Here is a 24,218-nt window from a genome sequence, read left to right as displayed (position 1 = left end):
ATTACCAATAACAAGGAATAGTGATTTTACAGAGTTTTTCTAGCTCCACGAAGATAAAATTTACATATACTACATATCCGATGCATCCAGTAATAATATTTTGCTACGTTAAATAAATTCAAAACAATAATGCATGGAGCTATATAAATATTCTTCTATTCTACACACAATATAACCAATTTGTTGGTAAATACCTTAAACATTTCGAAAACGAACAACATTAGTCCTAAATTCCTGCTACAGTGCCTCTTTTTCAGTTATAATGATACAAAAATACACAAGGTAAGGTAGGAGTGCATCCTCACCATGTGTCGCAACCTCACTATGCTTGGGTGAGGTTGTCTGCAATATTTAAAAAATCTACAGGTAATTTCATTTTTGAAATGTCCTGCAGTTAGACATACATAAAGACAAGCATACAGAAAAGAAAATTTACATCCCTCCGGCATACAATGAGAAATTGTGGCAGCCTACAGAGCGAGAAGCTTTCATTGATGATCAGTCAGCATGGTGGTTGGATATGCACGATCATAGAACTCATTCTTTTCCAAGTGAAATGAAGTACCATGCAGCATTTAAATTCTACAGATGGACATCTTTCTCAAGATATCTTGCTGTATGGATAAATTAACACTTTATTCATTAAGGTCTCATTATAATATTCAAATAATAAAAGTTCTGGTGATTTAGTGAAGTTACTGCTACATAAGATTGCGCCGAAATAAAATATTGTTTCTGAATTTTAACATCAACTTCCACTCTATTATTTTTTTATTTTTACACTGTGAATATAAATTTTACATGTTAAAGTGTTAGATGATCATAGTTTTGTTTATAAGTTTATATGATTTGCTTTTTTCTCGCTGCTAATTGTCCATAAGACCGATGTAATAATACTCGCTAACGCTCCGCAAAATCCCATGGAGTGAAATGCACCATCATCTAAATCAGTGCTGCCTATATAGAACTGAAACTTCGTGCAAAATTACAAGTCAATAGATAATTTCGTTCTCAAGTTTCATGTGAACGGACAGACAAACAAATTGAAATTTTTAAGCCTTTGAGTGATAGACGAGTTCATCACTAGGAGCTTAGGCGGTTGTTTCCGGTGCGCAATTTTCTTTTTTACGAATGAGGAGAAGCCGACGACAGAAATTAGATTAAGTACCCAAGACTTTTTTTTCTCCGAGTGGTGAAAACGGCATTTATCATACGGGAAACAAAATTGAAACTTGCACTATTTTACATTTTTATTACATAATAATTTCATACATAATAACATTGTAATACTGTCAAGGTTACATATCAAACACAATTGTGTACTTTGCATTTACTTCTAGTGAAACAATAAAAAAATGTAAGCTAGCGCACTTCATAACTTAAATTAATTTATATTCAATAACGAAATAAAATAACTTTATTGACCAAATTAATAATAAAGAAGACAGCTTTTATATATTCAGTATAATAAGAATATCACTGTCTGAATTTGACTATGTTAATGTATAATTAAATATTTCAGTGGAATTTTAGCATTCAAAATATAGGGTATTTTCCATACAGCCTTTAATAAAATTTAAGGATTAACTTTTTTAATATTTTAAATAAGCTAAACATTTCAAAATTTAGAGACAAAACGTTAGTAAATATTCCTGTATTATTTCTGGTTCAGATTAATTTGAATTCATTATTTGTTTTTATTTGTTTCTTTAAGTACATTGTTACTCAATGTTGTATTGAGTATTAAACCTTGATACTGTAGTTTGTTCGATTTGAGTACAAGACGAATTATGAGACCAGTAGAAATTGATAGGTTGCAAGAAAGATATGTATGGATGCAACCCACTTTAGTAAAACTTCTGATAATGTGACTTTCTATCAGGCAGCAATTTATATTCTAATAAAATAAATTGGTTGCAATTATAGCCCGCAACAAGAGTCTTTACTTTAGTGCTACTATTGAATAAATCGACTGATGCTTCTTTGAGAGTAGAACAATTTCGTGTAATATTTAAATGTAACAAACACGACCAGATATCCTCTTTACGAGTAACCTGCCAGAGTTTGGTCGTAATACACTCTGGAGGTACTTAAAGGAACTATTTATGACTCCAGACACTGTAAGAGAAACTACCATGTAAACAAGCAGCTTAAGGACTCAACTCAAGTGAAGTAATGCAACGATGACAATTATAATGTAACAAAATGCTTGTGAGAAATGTTTTCAAGAGCCATTGAATTTCGGAAATGATTTATACCAAGTCGCTTTTCAATGGGAAACGGTTTTGTTGCGTCATCCATAGGGAACTTGTGGGGGGGAGGTAGGGGGGCTGTTTTGGCACTCGTACTCTCAATGTTGTTACTATCGATCCGTTATTTGCCAAAGAAAACCAAAAGTCGGCTCCAAAAAAGTAGAGTGTTGGCGGCAGAGCGTGTGCGAGGATTGGTGAATGGAAGTGACGTCAAGGGTGGGTGGAGGCGCCACCCCCAGAGTATATAGCACCGTGGAGAGGCGTCCCCGCGCATTGTAGCGGCGTCTCAACCCCTGGCAGCTAGCTGTTGCAAGGTAACCCTCTTCCACACGCTCGCTTCTCGTAATCCACAGGACTCTCTAACGCGATTAATCCAAACACAATCAGCTTGTAAAACTATTGCTGGGTTCAATTTAGCTTGTTCCGATTTTGTTTGTAACAATTTAAAAGAGAAGTAACGAAATAAAAGTTATCAGGTGAAAGTGAAAACTAACATAAAAACTTTGAGACAAAGTAAATAAAGCATATTTGAAGTAATTTGTAAACGAAAATTTAATCATCATTAATTTCTGAAAACAAAAGTTTGGTGAAAAATAATTAATTTAATAAACTAACGTAACAAGTGTAAAAATATAATAATTACAATAATAGTGTCTTAAAGTATTTATTACTCTGTTCAAAACGATACAAATAATAAGTCCCTCTAGTTTCAGGCTGAAAATCGTGATTTTAATTTTTAATTTGTAACTGGCCGGAATACAAATGTGCTAGATATGTTTGAACATAACACAAATAAAATAGCGTATTACAAAAATTAAACTTGAGGTTAAGTGAAACAAATAAATGTAGCTAAAATAATAAATGGTGCATTATAAAAATGGCAGTGGAGTTAAATAAATAAGAGAAGTAATATCTGAAAACATAAATACCTCACCATTTAATATCATTGTAGACGTTCAGATATGGGTGAAAAGTTTGCCAATTGACTAGATATAATAAAGGTACTGTGTGAACGAATGCCCAAAAATATGCGATATATTGAAAAATATACCATACATTTTAGTATTTAAAGTTTTAAATAGTTTAAGTTATAAAATGAGCGATCACTTTTTCTATATATCTATAATATATACTGTATTCAACTTTCAGTATATAGTTATGAATTATGAAACAATTTCGACATTATTTTTTTACCTTAACCGTATTATCATGCAGTGAGCTATGTCAATTTTAGCATATTGCTAATTATACTGAGATGTACTTTATAACCAGTACTTTTGTCTCATTCTGTCTATTACCACGGATCAGACATCAGACAACAGACAATCGTACATGAAAGGTCTCATATAATAGACTCTCTCATTCAACAGCTAAGATGAAGTTAAGATTTGACCAGAGGCCTCCTCTGACATGGAATAAACATGGTAGAGTCATAGATCTATGAAAAATAGCCAATGGCACAATCTTAAATTGTAAGCCATTATTTATAAATCTTTGCCGAGCGATGTTAAACCTGGGTTTGGAAATTTCCTGAGCTTACAACATATTATTGGTCACTTTCGTGACCATTATTATCTACTTCAGCCGTCCACTAACTAGTAGCAATGTGGCATAATAAATTTCACCGTAATTTTGTATTAGGCATAGAGGTTTTCTGTTCTTAATTTGTGACTTTATAGGATTGTGATATCTAAATTAGATACTACAGTAACATTTTTATGCCATTGAAACAAAGCTGAAGCGTTCGTTTGTATAATTACTAAGTAGGCCTAATTGAATAGTTGTGATTTTGAAATTTACCGTAAGGTTACGTGATTTTATTTTAACGTTGAAGGAATGCAAATGTGTTTTGCATTATTTTATTTCCATCAATTTCTATGGAAAGGAGTACAGTTTTCACTATTTTACTTTATATGCCATTTCAAACCTAGTATACTTGTAGCTGGAACAACGATAAAAGTATTAATATATACATATCACTGAAACGGAGAAGAACCATCAAGTATAAGGTGTCAGGCATTTTTGTAATCCAGAGTTACACCATCAAGGTTTTGTCAGTTAGATAAATTTAAAATTTTCTTGGTTAATTCTTGTATTAAAAACAGCCAAGTAGGTTACAACTTAAATTTGTATGAAATTAATTCAAATGTCCTAAAATTAATTCCACTTTCAGTTTTCCAGAGATGTGCTCTAGTGTTTAATTCAGCTATATTTCAAATGTTATCTATTTTTGTTCCTATTTATATTGAAATGGTGAGAACTTAATTTTAGGTTTTATGTTATTTTGACTCATGGTCTAATTTTGGATTTGTTGTGTTAAAAGGAAATGCTTCTTAAGTAAATTATAAATAATAATCGCATTCAATAATAATGCAAAAAAGATTCATTCAGTACATTATTTAATATAAAAATATTTTCGGTCTGATTTTTTTTGGCAGAATGACTGTCGGTTTTTATTAACTCGCCATAAAATATATTTTTCTTCTAAATCGTGCGTTTTGTAATAAATTATTTCATTAATATGAATTTTATCTGCTGTAATTTATTGGAAAAGGGTTCATGTTTTAATCTGTAATTACTTCTCCAATGCCTATAGAAGACAGCAGACAAAAATGCAACATATCTTATGTCCATAATAAACATATTAAAATTGTATAATGTTTTTAATAGATATGTTTAACAGTTTGTTGTTAACACACATCGAATACAAATTCTTGAGTTCTTTATGATTGATGATAAATGAAAAATGAACCTAACAATTTAAATTACAACTCTGTTTTTTATAATGGAAAAATGAGACGAGGAATAATAAGTGACACTAAAAAGGCCTAAATAAAAATATATCTTAAATGAAATAATAGAGTGACAATGTATGAACCCTATATTATAGTAGCCTCAATATCACAGAACGCATCCGTGCTTCTTAGTATGCGGCTCTTTCAATAGTAATACTCGTATTTATTGTATTTCAAATACTATTTGGATGAAACTTCATTCATTAAATTTTATAAAAAAATAAGATTGCGTTGAAAATACGTACATCGTAATGAAATGCACTGGTATGCTAACAGCACAACATGATTAACTCTAGCCTTTCAAATCATTGCATCATACTTGTACGCACCATTGTGGCACAAATATTTTCAAATTTTTACAATACACTGGTACAGGCATAAGAAGTTTTCCCTTGGTAAATGAAAGATTTGTGAGTCACTAGAAGAGCGTTGAAGAATTTAGAATAATGTTTTTTTTTTTTAATTTAAATTGGAGATATTAATTAAATTGAACAAGCCATATGACGGACAATACGACTATCGAATTTAAACAAAAAAAAATCTATCGATTTTTTAAGTTAAAAATCTATCGGGCAAAAGCTATCGATTTTAAACTTTTAATCGTACAGAAACATAGTCACTTTTACTAAGCACAGTGAAAGATCTTTAATGAAAAATCTTTAATGAAAGTTAATCTTTACAATTATTCTCAAAAATACACAAAAGGTCCATATTGGGTGACAATTTCGGTATTTATTTTAGTAGTTTGTTACAAATACTAACAACGCTTGGTCAGTATATATTTTATAATGTAATTTTACAATATATACCACATTGGCTATATTTTATACCAAATTATAGGATTGCAATAAATGGGCAAAGTGGTATAATTGTGGAAAATAAGTTTAACATATTTTGTTTGTTTTGATGTAAGCACTAATTTATTAGTGTAGAAATTAATTATTAAGTACATCGCGTATAGTTTTAAGTATTGCTGCAATTAGATGACGAACATCCCGTCATCGTTGAAACTTGAAATTTACTATATAGTTTTTCTTTCAGTTAAAACTACTGAGAAATTTAAAGTTTTACAATTTATGATTAAAAGATAACTAAGCCTCCAAAGCGAGTGTACTCATGATTTTAAGAATGTAACAAAGTTAAATAATAAAGATCTTGGATATAAATTAGATAAATTATGTTTTAATTTCGTTTTTGGCATGTTAAGCGGGAATACATGTTTAACATGTACTTTATAATTGTCACAACAAGTGAAGTCAGTGATGAATCATATAGAATAATAAGTAACGTTGAAAACAAATAAAAAATACCGTTAACTTTAAAGAAAAAAATGTCTCATTGAGTAGTTATATTATTACATGAAGTTTTGTGTTGCGTTTAACTAAAATTATTCACCCTTTATAACAGTCCCAAAGAAAAGAATGAAAGGGGTTTTTTAATAAACATATAAATATAAACAATAATTTGTTAGGAGTTAGAGAAGATAAGATTTTCACTAAAAGCACAGAAAAGCTTTGTTAGACATGCTGCTGGATTGGAAAATATTTTGCAACGATTTATTTTAATTTCAGTCAAGAATTATAGAAAAAAAACACTATAATTAAGATTTTGAAAGGAAGAGTAGGGAAAAAGTATCTAAAGAGTTTTGATCTTTATTAATCTAATTATATAGCTAACGAAAAGGTAGATAATCATAATAAATTTGGATTTTTTGTTAAAACAATATTACACACACACATTTATCTAAACTGTAGGCTAAGGTATATAAGTATAAAATATAGAGAATATTTCGGTATGTCCCGTTGATGGATATTGTTGAGAACAAATCAGATTTGCAATTTGGTTGACCAGATTCATGAAATTTTACGAACCTAACGTAATACGTCCTTTAAAATTTATCTTTTGTAATAAGTAATCATTATTACTTATGTTTATTCCATAATATGGTTTATCTTATCGCAATCTTAAAACTGTATAAGAATACACAGATAAATAGTCACAAAATATGATGTACTACCATTTAAAAATATCTAGGAATTATAATATTTCAAAAAAAGGAAAGGTTTTAGGATATTTATAAATGGATACTTGGTGAATTGCGCCAAAAGAAACAATCCATAGATCTCTATTTAAGTTGAATTGCATTTCACTAAACTTTCTAGTAAAAGAGTCTGGCGAAGCGATGAAAATAGATAGTAAATGAATGAAATAAATAACTAAAATAAATAAATAGAAAATGATACAACGCAAAAACCTTAAGATGGAGTACATAAGAACAATATTGAACTTAAAACACTTTGGCGTCCTAGAATTATAGAGGATGTCTCATTTTAAAGGTCCTATGCTTTTTAGTTTTTTTTCCAAAGTTTGTACAATGAAACACAACAAGATATTGTATTTTGCGTAGACAATAAACTTATAAAAATGTACTAATACGTGTTCAGATTCACATTCATATTAAAAAATGTAATAGTAAAAGTGCTTCAAGCTTAATATTATTCTTAACCATTTCCTCAAAATCAAGATGGCCGCCTATACAATCGGTTTAAAAATATTTATAAATTATACTTGCATTCTGAATCGCGTGAAACGTAATAGCCGTAGTTCTGATACAGGTTTTAATATAACGGGTTTTAATTGTACTTTACTAAAAATTAAACTTTTTCAGAATATACCTACATAAATTAAAGCACATTTAATAGTGTCGAAAGAAACTATCCGAAGATTATAGTTAAATCTTATTATATTATATAGTATATTTTATTAAATTTGTTACTTGGTTTTTAAGTACTTGAATCTTTTATAATAAACGACACCTTTCAGAGATGCAGTTTATTCCATTATGCCAAGTATTGGTTGTATTATAATATGTGGAAATAATTTGAATATATTTTATTTTTGATTTAAAAACTTCTGTCTTTTCGCTCAAGCAGGAGTGAAGTCTAGTATGTGAAAAATCGTTTTCCATCACATAAAAAAATATAGATTTATTTTACCATCCCTATTCTTTACGGGATGATGAAGGTACAAAAATTAGTCACTATTTCCTACTCCTAGTCATAGTATATTTCTTAGTTTAAAGCTATAAACAATCTCTATATCTCACAAATTACTTTTTTACTCATTACTAATATTCAACTCAATGTACCAGAAATTTTAAATTTAGCAAATGCATGTCTCATGATTTAAATAGGAAAAATAAACTAATTTCTTAAACGCTCCACAGATGTTAAAATTGGGTTTTAACCCGTAGAAGAGCTATATTTTTGTTTTTTTAATTTTACGATGTTCTACAACGATAAAATTTGGCACGCATGTGCCTCATTAAGCATTAATGGGTGTTCATATAGGGTTGAAATCCCTACAAGAACTATATTTTGTTTTTGAATTTCTCGATATTATGAAAATTTGACAGACGCGTGTCCTATGTTTACATCATACAGATAATAAGTTAGATAGAAATCAAACACCTTTAGGAGTTGAAATATCAAAGCCACTCCTAGAAGAACTATATTTCACTTCTATTCTATGATGTTCTAAAACGATGAAATTTGACACACATGTGCCTAATACTCTAAATAAAAAACGTAAAAATTATTCATGTTAATAAACCACTCATAGAGATTTGTTGAAACACTTAAAAAACTACATGTGCGTATTTAAACTTCTGTTCTAAAAAGATGATATTGAATACACATATGCCCCATGCTCTTAACAGAAAAATAAAAATTATTCATGCATATTAACTACCTATAAGAGTTTAAATATAGAGTTCCCATCTTATAGAAAGCTGAAATTTTACACACGTGTATCGAGAGTATTTTACACCGCTACCGAGAATCCTTTAGATCAGAAGTAAATTAAAATTACTGAATTGGTAGTAGGCGCCTTTTGACTGATATAGCATGAAATAAGAGCCAGTGGCGATGTTGTTTACCCTTTGAACACTAAAATAATATGAACATTAAATATGTCTACTTTCAATTCAAAATTATAACAGGGTTACGTATTACATCATCGCTGCTTCCACTAAAATTACTACGGACTTAGTATTAGTCCATTCTAATCTAAAATAATTCAATTGTTACTGACATTGTGTTCGCTATTAATCTAAATATTATGAAATAATTGTAGAAACATTTATGTATTTCATTGGTCCTCATTAAAATATTTACTCTTCGCCTTCAGGACTCATAAACATTGTTCTTTAAACTTAAAGTCCAATAATTCTGAAATTGATCACGCGTAGAAATATCTACCAGGACTTATTTTCAGGAGTATTTATTTTACCATTTAAAAAGGAAACGCTTATGACGTATCTGATATGTAATACGAAATCGCACGCAATCGCGGTTAACTGATAGTATAGAATAAAGTAATATAAAAAATATATTTGAGCTCATATCAAAAACGAGTTTTCTGTTTGAGTCTATTTGCAACAAATAAGATTCAAATCCACTATGATACAGTATCGTAATCGGGAACCTAAGATTTTGACGTTGCATGTTTGATGAGGTTTTGGATTTTTTACGTAAAATTCTGGATCACACAGAGCTGACATGTACCCTATAAGAGATAATCAGTTTTAGGATATATTAATCGGTTCGTGTTTTGTACAATGACATTTTGGAAAGCATGACAAAACAGATTCGATTCAAAAAGTTTCGCGTCCTCGTAATTGCTTGTTATCTGTACAGTGAGCGCCGCGCCGCATACATGTGACTGATTTTAACGAGCTACAAGTTTTGTTAAATGCTTGCGAAACTCTTTGCAGGAACTTGCTGGATCAGACTTACTTTCCGAACTCGTAATCTGCAGTTGTATTTTGTCAAGTGATTTTCTTGTTACATTAATGCGTGTTAGACATGAAACTACAACAATAATAATATTCACCTTTATAGGTTTTTGAAAGTTGACAATAGTTATGTTGCAAACGTCAGTTTTATGTTTAGGCCTTTTGAAGAAGATAGTTTAATTTATTTTATATTTCCAAATGGATTGAAATCAATATTCCGGTTTAGGAACTAAAAAGGATTTATTAGTGTAGCCTACATTATTGCTGATTTTTGCCCCAACGGTCCTTCACAGCTCGTCAACAGACATAAATAACTTAGACACCTAAAAATTTTGTCAATATTAAAAGTTTTTGAGTCATGAATTTGTCTGATTTCTTGAAGAAGCTTATAGATTATTTTATATTGTTCATTTTTCGAAACCGGTTGCTCTGTGCTGTTTGATGGCTAAGTACTCGTTTGTGTCCAATCTCGTATTGGTTCACATTCCTGCCCTAAACCAACTCACACTGTTATATCAATTACAAGGGTCTTGTTCCTCTATAAATTGATAAACAGAGTCATATCTTGAACATATTTAGTAATTTCTCCATATTTATATCTTCAAGGGTCAACTTGAGGAACGCCATAGAGCATTTTGTTTTTTCTGATATGGCATCCCTATCTTCACGCTTGCTCTCTATCAGTAAGCATGAAGAACATTATTTGTAATTCAGGCTCAGTATACCACATGCCTATAATGATCGCATGATAGATATCTTCAAATGTTTTCGATAGGTGGAGGAATATGCTGAGCACTTGTTCTCGCCTCTCCTAATAATTTTGTTTCCTTAATCCGGAATTGTTTTGAAAAAAAAAGAATGTTGCATACATAAATAGAGTTTACAAGTGATTAAAGAGACGCTTTTTCATATATATTGCTTAGGACCAGAATAAAAGAAACCGGACAACAATTATTTACAATGCGGTATCATCCCTTTTGTAAGTTAGAATGGACTTGTTACTCTTCAAAGCGGAAGAAAGTATGCCTTGGGCGAAACAATTTAGAGAGTAATAACAGAATGTGCTTGAAGCAACTTTTGATTACCCACACAAACATGACATCCAGTTCATGTCACTGGTTTCTTGGTTAAAACCCGTTCTCACACGACGCGGTCCCCATCCCCCCTCGTTCAGAGGATTCAGAATCATGGGCGAGACACGCGCAATGGATCTTTGCGAGCATAATGATTTTGGAAAAAATGGGTTTACTACAGAGGCAGTTGAAAATAGTTAAATTCACTTAACATTTGAAACGAATAGATATATTATTTCATTTAAATTAATCTTTAAACTTTGTTGCTTTGGAAAAGTTGAAAGATTTTCGTGAGCTGTGGTAATCTATATCTTCCAAGAGTTTAACAAACGATTCTCTGAATTTAAAAACGTTTTTCTACATGCCACGCTTTATCAAAGTGTTTCCTTCTTTAATATAACTTAAATATAACAATGGAATATTTAGCCTCTTTCTTAATTTGAATGTATTCTAAGTAACAAAGACGCTCTTTGAAAATGTATTCAGGAAAATCATATTTAATTAAAACATACTCGTTCTATATACATAAAAGAATTTAAACAAGATAATAGTTAGTTTTTAAGGATATAGTTGAACATTTTAAGGTTTACTTTGTTTATTTTTCTTGTAAACAATAATTACATTACATTTACATTATAATTACATTTGGGGTAATCGTAATAACAACAACAAAGTATAATAAATTGTCTACTGAATATAGATTTATTATGTAATTATTCTTTACCAGATATGTTTATATAAATTAGAAGGAGGACTAGTCCCAGAATTTACACTACAGGTTAACTTTTGGTATTTTTATTCACAAAACTTAAATAACAACTTAGATTGCTAATTGACAAAAGTGTAAATTAAAACTGCAATTCACTCTGAAGGGTGAAGTATCAGCCTTTAATTTTAAAAAAAATTTGCTATTTCTTCATGTTTTATACAAAAATGACAGGCAGTTGATGGTTTAAAAATTCAAAATTTAGAAGTTAGCACTGTTTCGGGTGTGTGGTTATGTTCAGTTACAATAAAAACATCTGGTTTCAGAGTTGAGCGATACCTTATTTACTTTATTAGGGTCTGTGTTTACTTTTTAGTGTTCGACAAATAATATTGTTTATGGGTTATTAAATTTGAATATTTTTGTTTCATTTATAAGGCATTTATAAATGACATATTCGCTGATATATTTATTATAAGGATATTATGTTAATATAACATATTTTGTATGCAACTAAACGATAGCTAATGTTCGGAAAAATTCTTTTACCTTTTGAGTACGAAGGTTTAATTTACAGTTTTATTTCTACGAATGAATTAAATATTTAATATATACTATTGTTTTCCTTGTACATGATTCTGAAAAAAATCGAGTGCCCTTTGAACAAATGGATTGAATTTCAATGTCTTTATTATTCAGAAGCTCCTTACCTTCTTAAATAATGTAACCACCAAGGTTTAAGCGCATCAAATACTTATATTAAAGCTGCTTTAATAGTCATGTAACTTTTAAGCTACCTCATCATAAGCCATACACATTTCTTATTAAATACTTCAATAACAACGTTGAATTTACGAATCTTAACACACTTACGTCTTTAGTCGTCAACGTTTTTACTGGGATTAAAAAAGAATTACTTATACAGAAATAAAATTCTAAAGAGAATTCTGTTCCATTACATGAACAAAATGACGTGAGACTTCTTATACTTCTTTCTTTAGTAGGCCTAAAACTACATGTTTTGAGTAGCCGGATTGAATTTAACTGCCTTGAATTGTAAATACTCTTACAAAGTGTTTATATTCATAAATCGAGCAAGGCCGATCAGTGGATCGGGATTTTTTACAGCACGGGCGCGTTAGAAATATTTTCTACGTTATTTGTTGATAGCATAATATTTCAAATTACTCGCAAACTGCAAGTCACACCAATGAATAAGTAATGTTTCATATTACTGCCCGTAATTGTATGCCTAAAATTGAAAGTGAACGATTATTTTATTCAAGTACCAACTAATGTGAGATAAATTACATTTCGTTATTTTTACATAAATGAAAATTGATAACTGAAGCGGATGTAACATGAAGGAGTGAGCCAGACGAAAACCTTTGAGCCTTCACAAGCCCTCCAGTCCCCCTAATGCATTTAAATGAACAACGCGATCGTAATACCGTTAGTTTCTTAACATTACACACAGCGTAAATTTTGGTCAAGCTCATCGTAATTTTACCTTTTACGGAGTCGTGATACGACGAGTTAATGTACTTGGATTTAAATATACTCTTGAAATCTAAATTCGTAGAATAGAGTTTATTTTTTCATTTTAAGAAACTAGGGGCTGTTGTAATAGGTATAAAGCAAACGTATCAATAACTTGTGTTTCTCATGTATTAATTTACTAGATTCATCAAAGCAACTTATACTTTTCTGTAGATTGAAACCCACATTATTCTAATTGTACAAATATATACCTAGAATAATGTACCTATAATAATAGGACACCTCTGTAAGGCATATTAACTATATTTAATCATGACAGAAGAAAGAGAGGAAGAAAAATGTATGCTTTATTTATACCCAAACTAATGTAAATTTAACATTGACTCATGAGACGTGATAGGACCATTTAGATATTGTTATGAGCACAAAAAGACAACAGATAGAATTTGGCTGCCTGTCTGGAAGGCCAATATCGTACAGTCAATGATTACATAGTTTTATACTATGTAATCATTGCGTACAGTACAATTTAAACTCACTTTCATAACAAATTATGTACAGCCATTGGAATTACCTATAAAATAGACATTTACATGCACAGATTATATTTTCAAATACTAGATACTACTAATAAATAAAAAACCTGAGTTAGTATCTGCCTTTGTCGTGATAGTCCCAATACTCGACATGCAGATTTAAGTTAAGAGATGTTTTGCAGTTTTATATGTTAGTGAGGCCAGGTAGAGAGTACATAAAACGAAAATATACATTATTTGAATAATTGTAACAACAAATAAAATAGTAAGTATTAGTTAATATATTTTAATGCTTAGAACAATTGTTTGGATTTTCGAATTAAAGTTATTGTGTACTTGGAGAAAAGGCATTGTTTTCATGTACGATACGTGGTGATTCGGATTAGAAGGTTAAAAGAAAACAATGATCTATGCCGATCTCTGATTGGGTTCCATGCCATCAAGATAATGGACCTAATGGTTGGAAATATATGAGTGAGGTTTATACCTTCAATATTACTATTTCTTCGACTGAAACTTCAAGACATACAAGAAACATAAAATTCATTGCCGTACGTTCAATGCAGCTGTATTTAATGATGGATTCGGCTTTCTTTACTGCTAAATTCACATTTCGTTGGTTAATTGCACGGATCATTGTGCCAGAATTACAATGCAAATATGGATCACTTTATATGCTACCCAAAGAGGAATGCCGAAAGTACTAGTGTGGTTTAATAGACGCTAGAATTTATTTCTTTCATTTTTGGAAAACAAGATTTGCCCTGTAAAAATTCAAGAAAATTGGCTAGATCAATTCGAAAAATGACGTTTGTCGTTGGTAGTAAAATGACTACGGTTCTCTGCTTAACTTTAGGTCTCCAATCTCAGGTAATGTTGCTTTAGAATCAGATTTGAACTCATGGCTAAGCTAAATTGTAGTTTTCCACCGCCTATTGAGGACCCCTAAAACAGACTCCGATAGATTTCTGTACAATGCACATAAATTTACAAATTTATAAATAACTGGGATGCTTGAAATTCTGGAGAATTATATTTTAAGTTATGAAGATTAAATTTCACTTTTTTTCAATTCTTTACTTTTTACTCTGATGAGACGTGATGAAGTATAAAATTGTTTTAATTAAATGGCCACATATAAAGTTTTAAATAGCATACTTATTAAGTATGCTATTTCTAGTCAAATTTTAATTATTTATTTTTAGATAAAGAGTTATAAAATTCCCATGTCATAATTTTTGCGTTGCGTTTACTTTAAAATCAGTGTTTTAATTTCATACCACCTCTCCCTGTTAAAAAGGTAGGGAACGTACTTCTCGGCTATTCAGTACAATTCATACTTATATATTACAAACTCATAATTTTTAGCTTTATATACATTTCATTTATACTTTAAAGACCATACAGTCACGACTTGTATACAAACGAAGCAGTTGGTACGACTGAGCAACAAAGATACAAATCAGCTGATGGCTGTGCGAGTGTTTTTCTCCCGGAGACGAATGTTCCTGTCACAGTGCAGCACTCCGCCAGGCAAGGACTGTACGTTTCAATTTATAGTCCCTATTGTTTCAGTATTTCTGTGGTTAGCGAGATTTTCACATTGTGGGAACCAATAAGCTATTCTTACCATCACCTTTTGTCCCGAACTTAAAATACAAAATTCTTAACAACTAATCAACTATTTTTCTTAATGAATTGTCCCAAATTAAGATATGTCCACCAATAACACTGCCCGACCTATATACATCTGTAGGAGTAATTAAGAGGCTGCTGTCTGAAACGATCGTTTTATCAGATAAGAATAATGATAATCTTCAAAACTTTTACGTTTTTAAATATAGCCGTAGAATTATAGGCTTTGTCTCGTTTTAAAGTCATGGTAATATGGACTAAAAACCTTTTTAGTTTTTCTTGTAGAGTGTTTACTTTTGAAAATTCCAGTGATATAGTACAAAAAGTTCAAAATTTCTCTCAGTAACAACTGATATTGAAAACCTAACATGCATTTGAATGTGGATAGCTGGAATCTTAACTATGAGACATCTTTTATAATTCCTAAAAGTATGATCGCAAAGGTGTTTGAGGTTCCACATGCACTATCGGCCATCTTGATTTTAGAAAAATGCTAAACTTCAAACTTATTGACTTTCTTATTTTTGTTCGCAATCATTACTGTGAATGAATACACTTATTTCTTTGTTAACATACAAGGTATCTCACTTAAAGGAATATCCAAATTCTTATTCGTTTTTCGATTTTGTTAATTTTGTTTGTTTCGATGGTTATTCAAAAACAAAACTTTATTAATCAAAGAGTAAAGAAGTACACAAAAATAAACTCAATATTTCACTACAACTGGACTCTTATGCGTTGAAAGATACTTTAATTAGGTGTTGTTATTAACAAGAAAATTTTGTGTTTTATTAATTTTCATTGCATAATCTTTCAAAAATTCTTTTTGTATACAAATTACTCACAACATGCTATACCTCAATGTAAAGTTATATTATTTTCATTGTTTACATCATGTTTTTGCAGTCATGTATAGTTAAACTAATAAAATGTTGTCACTTATTTATAGTGTTTTAATTTTTATCTCTATTCGTCATGTATTAGCCATGTTTGTTCGTTAAAAATTTCCCAACTGTAATGTGTAATGAGACAATAAGAACGTCTGAAGATATCGCACTAAAATAAACTTGAATTGTGCACTAACTGATTTTTAGAAACCCATTTTATAAGGGTAACACAAAACATTCACTTCGTGGACCTGTTAACGAATAAAAATACTAGTTTTCTTCATTAGGAGCAGAATAGTTTTCGGTGCGGTATGTTTTTACGAAATCGAAAATACAATTAAACAGTAACATACACTTTTGCTTCATGCGGTTAATATAATTTTTTATTAAGGAACAGAATATCAAACGCACATGTTTAATTTAACTTTTATTGTGTAATGAGCCAAAAACTGTCATAATCTCGAGTTTACATATGCAAAACAGCTGTTATGTACTTGTACTGAAGAAATGAAAAAGTTTGAGGTTAGCACAATAATAAATTTAATTTTACTGCAGTTGATTTTAATGAAAAACAATCAATTCATAGATCAACTTGAGTATTATAAACAACCAACTGTTATTTATTTTGTTGTATAATAATAATATACTTTCCAAAGTGACGATTAATAAAACTGTTATGAAAGAATTTTTCTTTTATTACTCGGTGGGTTTTATAGAAATTTATGGGGTTCAGGATACTCACGTAAAGTCTGATAATCCAGTTATGTTAATGTTTACATGGCATTAATATAAAGATTTACTAATATAAAAAATGTGTTATTTTAACATAGTATTAAGTTTGGGGTCAATAACACTTTTAATATAACGGAAATGTAATTGCGAAAACTTTACTCTGCAAAGTTATAAACTAGTTCAGTTATATGGATGAACGATGAGACATACCTATTAATTAATAAAGATCAAATACATCCTATAACAGCTACACAGTTGTGTATGAAATGAATCGTCAATTGAAATCCACACCTCTAATTTTTGGCACATTACGTACTAAAAAAATGTATTTAAATGTTTTTAAACTGTTTTCAAGGAATAATTACGTGGGAAACCCGTTTCTGGTTGCTAAGTTCCAAATAACACACTATTTTCAAATAACTTCACATGAATACTAAAGTAACAGATGATGTAGTTAAAACATCTTAACCTATGATTTATTACAAAGTTTTTAAATAATTTTGTACGAGATATTTCTTAAATGTCCGTTTAAGGCAGGAGCGTATTGTACGATAATTCGTTCTCTAATTTAATCGATTTTTGAAAATTTAAACAGATTATAAAACTAGTTAATACTAGAAAAAGAAATGAATTAATATATCTTAGACAATCAGATTTTAAAGATAGAACGGCGAGAAAACGATTTTTACAGAATACAAAAACGACACAGATAAGTCACAGTTTGTGTTCTCGTTCTTTGTCTTCCCGCTTCTTTCCGCCGCGTCGTATGGTTAATGTTTAACAGCGTTACCTGCTACATCCTGGGAGACGATTTGCTTCTCTGTCTCGCTTCTGTAGCGAGGCAATCTGTGCTAAGCTGAGTTGTAATTAGAAATAAAACTTAGATGAGAGATGTTGAAATGTGTATTTCATAGATTAGTGTGTGACGTAGTAATGTGTAAACGATACTATTCAGGATCGAACAATGTTCAAAAATTAACAATTAGTGTGGAGGTTTTAATAGAATTAAGAGCAATAATATCATAAAGTTTTATAAAAAGACTGTTCGAAAACTAGAACTCGTCTCGTGAACTTCTCATGAACTTTCCAAATCTCAGGAGAAGGTTGAGACAAAGCAAACATCCTTTATTCATACATTTTTTATACATAAGGGTCAAAGAAAAAAAGCGTTCACTTAAGTTTATCAAATAACCTGGTACGAACTAAGTAATAACGTTATTTTTTATTATTATCTGACATTCAACCTGTTAAGTACTTTACTTCTAACAATGATACCCGGAAAATGGGTTGCTACAAAATTATAAAAAACATAATAAAGTAAAATTCTGAGATATGCACTTGTCTTGTTTATATCTTGAATATATCTAAACATACGAGTTTAAAAACGTCACTCGTATTTAACACATTAACTGCGGTAGACGTTACAGCAGCTTATTATCCCAACTGTCCTAAGACGATATATAACTCGTGTCGCAGTGAAGGTATTAAAGAATTATTTTTAGAATGTATAACAATATATACAAGTGAGTATGTTATTTACAGAACCGTAAAATGTATGGTATGTTTAGTAAGTATATTTATTTTTACAAGTGCGATTAAATTACTATACTTTAAAATTCTCCACTGTAAACTTATTACAGTTATTAAGATAACTAAATAAATATCATCACTCAATTTTGTGATACTAAGTTTCTGTTGGGAAAAGGGAATATTGAAATAAACAAATACATCGGAGTATTGAAGGACCCGACAGAATATAACGAAATTCGTTATGGAACTGACTGTGCAATTCCCTATAACGTACACGTAGACTACAAAATAAATACAATCTTTATTGTATTGAACTAAAACGTGCCTGTGAACTGCACACAAGGACATATTGACTAACAGACAATGACACAATTTTAAGCAGGACCTGTCTGTTTTGTTATAATCTGCACGAATTTATAACTGTCTGAACTAAACCAACTCTTTAATACTACTCTTAACTCATAATTTTATTCATTGTATTGTTCTTAGAATCATAAGACCCTTTCGATCAGATTAATTTTGGAATGTTTGAAAATATCCGGTCAGAACTGAATCCGTTCACCTAACCAAACAAAAGAGTTTAAAATTTAATGTTTGTAAGGTGGTAAAGGCAACACAGAACACGAAATTTTCATCATGTAGGTCTAAAGACAAAAATAGAACGCCAAGAAAACAGCCTCCATTTATTACTTTATCCCAGTGGCGTTTACAAAAAGAAAACAAGAAATTACCGGGTGTCGAATACTAAAACAGGCATAAGAAACAAATGCGTTCATGCCATAATAAAAGTAAGGCGAACCCTAACAGTGGTGAGGGACGGCACGTAGTAGTCTTGTGTTTTATAGACGTTGGCGCCACCCGCTCTAGTCGCGCTCGCTAGCACACTGGCCACAGTCAAGGCAATATCACGTCACCTACCTGCCTACTGCCTTCTATACAAATCTTGTCAAAACATATGCATTAATGTAAAAATATAATTGTATATACAAGTTTATGATTTAAATTTACATAACTTCTAATGGTTAATGAGGAACAAACAAAATTAAAATAATAGGTGCACTTTGGTGAGAGGACAAAATGTTCATAGCTTAGTTTCTTGGAAGACATAACTGCGTGGTAATTAAAAAAATACATATTTTTGTGGTGAAATATTGTGATATTTTTGTGGTGTAGTTTCTGATAAGGTTTGAACAAAATATCAAGAGGCTTTTTACGTAAAAATTAATTAGTACAGCAAACTTTACTTAAAGGTAAAGTTAAAAATTGCATATATTACTCTCCAATTAACAGTAGGCCTACTTATTTCGTTACGGGCAATGGAAGGGTTGTGAAGGCAACACGACTTTCCATCATTTAGTGGTACAAGGAATTAGTACCCACAATGTTTCGAGATGTGCAAAGAGATCTCTTCCTAGGGTAGATAACTAACCTGATACTACGAGGTTTTACGTAATTATATGGTAAATAAAACACATTCTTATATAACTAATTAAAACACAAATAAACAATTTTAATAGATCAAAAAGAGATGGATTAAATAAACCTAATCGATATTACAATAAACAAGTTTTAGATTTAAAGCTTAGTACTACTAATAATAATAAAATCTCCTTAAAAGATTAAAAATTGTCATGAAATTATGATAATACGAGTACATTAACACAGCAAAATTACTAGGAGATGTAATACTGTTAATTATACTGAATATTAAATATTCATTATGTTGTTATTTTTCTTTTTATTCCATACAAGTATTTTAAACATTTTATAATGGCACAAAAAATAAAATGTTAAAAATGGTATAAGTAATGGTTTTAAAATGTATATACTCTAATGTAAATTTAAATTGAATTTTATTATTGTCAAAAAGAGAAAATAAAATTTAAAAAATTTAGTAATATCAAAACCAAAGGATTTTAGCTTTGGAGCAAAATTTGAAATGCGCGAAGACGAAGAAGCAATCTGTACAGAATGCAAAACAAACACTGCCGAAGTCACGATTGTGTGTTCTCTTTCTTTAACGATTCGTTCCTTTCCGCCGCTTGGTTAATCTTTAACAGCGTTATCTCCGACATCATGGCAGGCGGCTCCACGACTTGATTTTTTTATTTTTCTTACGCAAGTGAGGAAAGTGCTGATATAAATAACTGGGAATAAACCTAATTCGTAAATGAGTATCTGATAACTTATGATGCTTAAATTTGCAGTTTAGATTCCAGCACTAGTGATATACTACATTAGAAGTTAGAATTGTTGTATAAAGTTTGTGCCTAAGTGTTAAAAGGAGCTTAAACCTTACATGTGATCTCTCCCAACTACTTCAAAGATCATTACAGGAAAAGGCTGGAGGCGCGGCGCGGTCCACAGAATAAGATCCTCATTAGATAAGGCTTCTGTGGCTGCTGGCAACACACAAACAAACTCCGCTTTTATCTATAAACTTATCTCTGAGGTCTATTTAGAGTGGGTTTCACTTGATAACATTATTATTTGGGAAAGCTGGGAGACAAAATATTGTAGACTATTCAATTTAGGAAAATTGCTTATCCTCAAAATCTCATTTCGGCTTACGTGAGATCTTTAGATGTATATGTTCCACTGTGACAGAAAATCAATTAATTTCTCAAACTATTTATTTTACTTATAATATTGTAGCTACAAAAAGTATAAAAGCATAATTTATTTACTTTCTTCTAAATAAAATAAAAATATCTAAAATCAATTAAACCATCACTTTAAGATTCGAATCACTTTTAATTAATTAATGCAAATTTTCTTTGAGAATACATATTGCTTTTAAACTGAAACGAAATTTTTCCAAAGCAATGGTTATTTGATTCAATCAGATAGGCGTTGCAGGGCCGTTGATCTCCTTTGAAGACAGTAATGTCTATCCATTACTGCAATAATAATAAGTAATAAATAATAAATAGTAATAAGACATTTCGTCAAAGTAACGTCAAAACTTATTTTTTTCAAAATTATTATTACTGTTTTTGATTCTTTGGGTTTTTAGGTATGTCAGAAGAAGCATGTCATATAGACTTAAATAAGAAATATTTTCCATTTGCGGTCAATACTGTTTTCAAAAACTATTTGTGTCAAATACAATAAATTTGTTTCCATATATATTTATAGAATAACAATAAACAATAATAACTAGTAATTGTGTTATAAAAAATTATTTGAAAGGCCAAAATACAAAAATCGAATATTTTTACTCTCATAAACATTCCTTTAATTTTTCCTTTAAAAAGTCAACAAAACTTAATTTTATAACAAAACAAACAGTAGAACTAGGCCAAGAGCGCTTGGGTTGTGATATGGCAAAAAGTCGTCGTAAAATATGTTTGTCAAGAGCGTTGCATCTCTGTGGACCTATAACTTGATTACCGTCATAAATTATTACATTTAGTCAATGTTTGAGTCTATTCGTTTATAGGTACTTTTAATATGTTAATGTGTAATCACTCTGCACAACAAAGTATTTATTCTGTGTGTTACAAATTACTTGCCATCACCATAATATTCGTATTGTGTAAAGAGAAAGCTGTACACTAATTAAAACTACTCCTTCTGTCTTTGGCGTGATTAAATATTCATGACAACATATTAGAAATGAATGTTATGTTCTTGCATATTTGAAATTTCTTGATTGCTGCAAATCAATTCAAGATGTTAGCGACTTCTAAACTCTTTAAATGAGCAACGATTGAATTTGAACTTATTTCTTACTGAGAAAATACTTAATTACATAATAATCACCTTCTGATACACACTAACTTATAAATAGTCTAGTATTACTCAAGTACATATTAGATATATGTACGTTACAAGAACACAAGTGGAAAACAATAAATGAATTAATTATGATTGTATGAGCTAACACAAATATTTCATTAGAACCGAACTTATAATTTTATACTCAAATCCTCTCAGGGAGCTCAAATCATGAATTATTATGAATGAAACATATTATAATTTTTAGCACTCCTTTTTCCCGGTGAAGGTTAATCGAGTATTTTACTGTCTCTAAATTGAGTGTATTATTAAAGAACAAAAGGAAAATAGCACCCAAGATCACTAAGGGTTTTACAGCGAAGACAACAAGAAATTGTCGCGTGCGAAATGTTGAAGGGTATGAGAAACAAATGGTGAGGATAAAACCAAGGCTAACCAAAACATTGGTGTAGACAAGATGTGGTAGCCTGTGTTTTATGGACTGTGGCGCCTCGCTGTTCGCACACTGGCCACAGCCAAGTCAACACCACGTCACCCACCATTACTGTTTCCTTCAGTAGACTGGCAACCCTCTATAGCCATATTTTGTATGAGATAAAAAATACAAATTGAATTGAATTTAAATAATTGCTACCTTTTACTAATTGCTAAGCTATAAATATAGCATTTATAATGAAATATTTTAAGAATGTACCAACTTAATATTTTGATATTAAAATTTGCCTAAACGTGACAATAATACATGGACTCTTAAACTTCTTCAAAAACATATTCAACAGTTATTTAGTTTTATTAAAAAAATAATCTAATAACTCTTGAGCGATTTATGAACATGATAAATATTAGCGGATTTTCAACATGAAAATAAAACCTTTCAGAATTCCGTCACTATAACCCAAGCACGAAATGACAGCGATATACCGATATACCTCCAGAAAACGTTTGAGTTCTTTAAAAACTATATATAGCTATATAAAATTATATGGATTATGACAACTTGCTGACTGACCTATTGATCAAAATTAAAAGTATATTCGTGTTGTAACATTATTTTTTTAAATTAATTAATCCAACTTCACGTGAAGAAACAACTAATAACCTTGTTGCTTTAATTTTACCTCATTAGACTTTCATGAACGCTCAGAAGCATTGACGTACACCATTATTAGGTGCGCTCTTCAGAACGTATAAAATAACCGATACAACCGAGTATCGAAGGACCTGACAGAGACAGAACGTAACAGGAGTCTTACAGACCTTACTGTACATTCTTTCCTGGCAACGAGGAAATAACGATAATAACGATCTAGATAGCCTTATACCCAATGTCCTCAACATCATATAGCGATATATTCGCTGTGTGCTGCGTAGATGACTTCAGTAATTGGCGTCTTGATATATTTGACTGTTTAACCCTTTGACGTTTTTAGTTACTTCGATTTTTATTTGCTGCTCTTTGACGCCAAACGAACTATATGGGAACTATATAGGCTTACTATAACATTACTCCTTTCCATCAAGAGATATCGCACAAACGGACAAATAGACGAATTCAGATAAGAAACTATTTTAGGAGGGAACTACCGGGTCTTAAATAATTACAGACCACTAAAAACGTAAATAATTCTTAAATCAAAGCTCAAAATAGATTATTTACATTGTTTATGAAAATTTTAAAATTTATTAAATTATTACCTATTTTAAACTCTCATAGAATCTGTTTCCGAGCGTTTCACATCTTGGGTTATGTACAAGCGAGACACCACTTCTATGAATAATGTTTTGGCAACTAATAAACGAATAACGTCATTAACTTGTCAGTGACAATAAATTCACAAATTGTCCGGCGCTCCTCGCTAACCATATCGGGTTTATTGGGTTTACAGTGTCTCTCGACAGTATCCAACAACTCTGATATTGTATAATAGTGCAGCCAGCTTTGATTATAGAATATAGAAATAATAGAAAAACATAATTATTCCAACAAAATTTGCAAAATTTTATTATAATTTAAAATTTAATACATTACCTTTATT

General features: G+C 30.5%; 1 protein-coding gene across 1 annotated transcript in view; it reads left to right on the top strand.

Annotated features, from left to right (window-relative positions):
- The first annotated feature begins 2,530 nt into the window (after positions 1-2,530).
- The window catches only part of LOC124362745, a 129,008-nt gene continuing 107,320 nt past the window's right edge, over positions 2,531-24,218 (top strand). The window contains exon 1 of the mRNA XM_046817490.1: positions 2,531-2,566. The gene's annotated coding sequence lies outside the window, so the exon portion shown is untranslated. The remainder of the gene's footprint in view (positions 2,567-24,218) is intronic.

This window comes from Homalodisca vitripennis, chromosome 5 (assembly GCF_021130785.1).
Source record: "Homalodisca vitripennis isolate AUS2020 chromosome 5, UT_GWSS_2.1, whole genome shotgun sequence".
NCBI classification, from domain to species: Eukaryota; Metazoa; Arthropoda; class Insecta; order Hemiptera; family Cicadellidae; genus Homalodisca; species Homalodisca vitripennis.
Note: the sequence above shows the minus strand (reverse complement) of the source record. Positions and strands in the feature narration are given on the sequence as shown.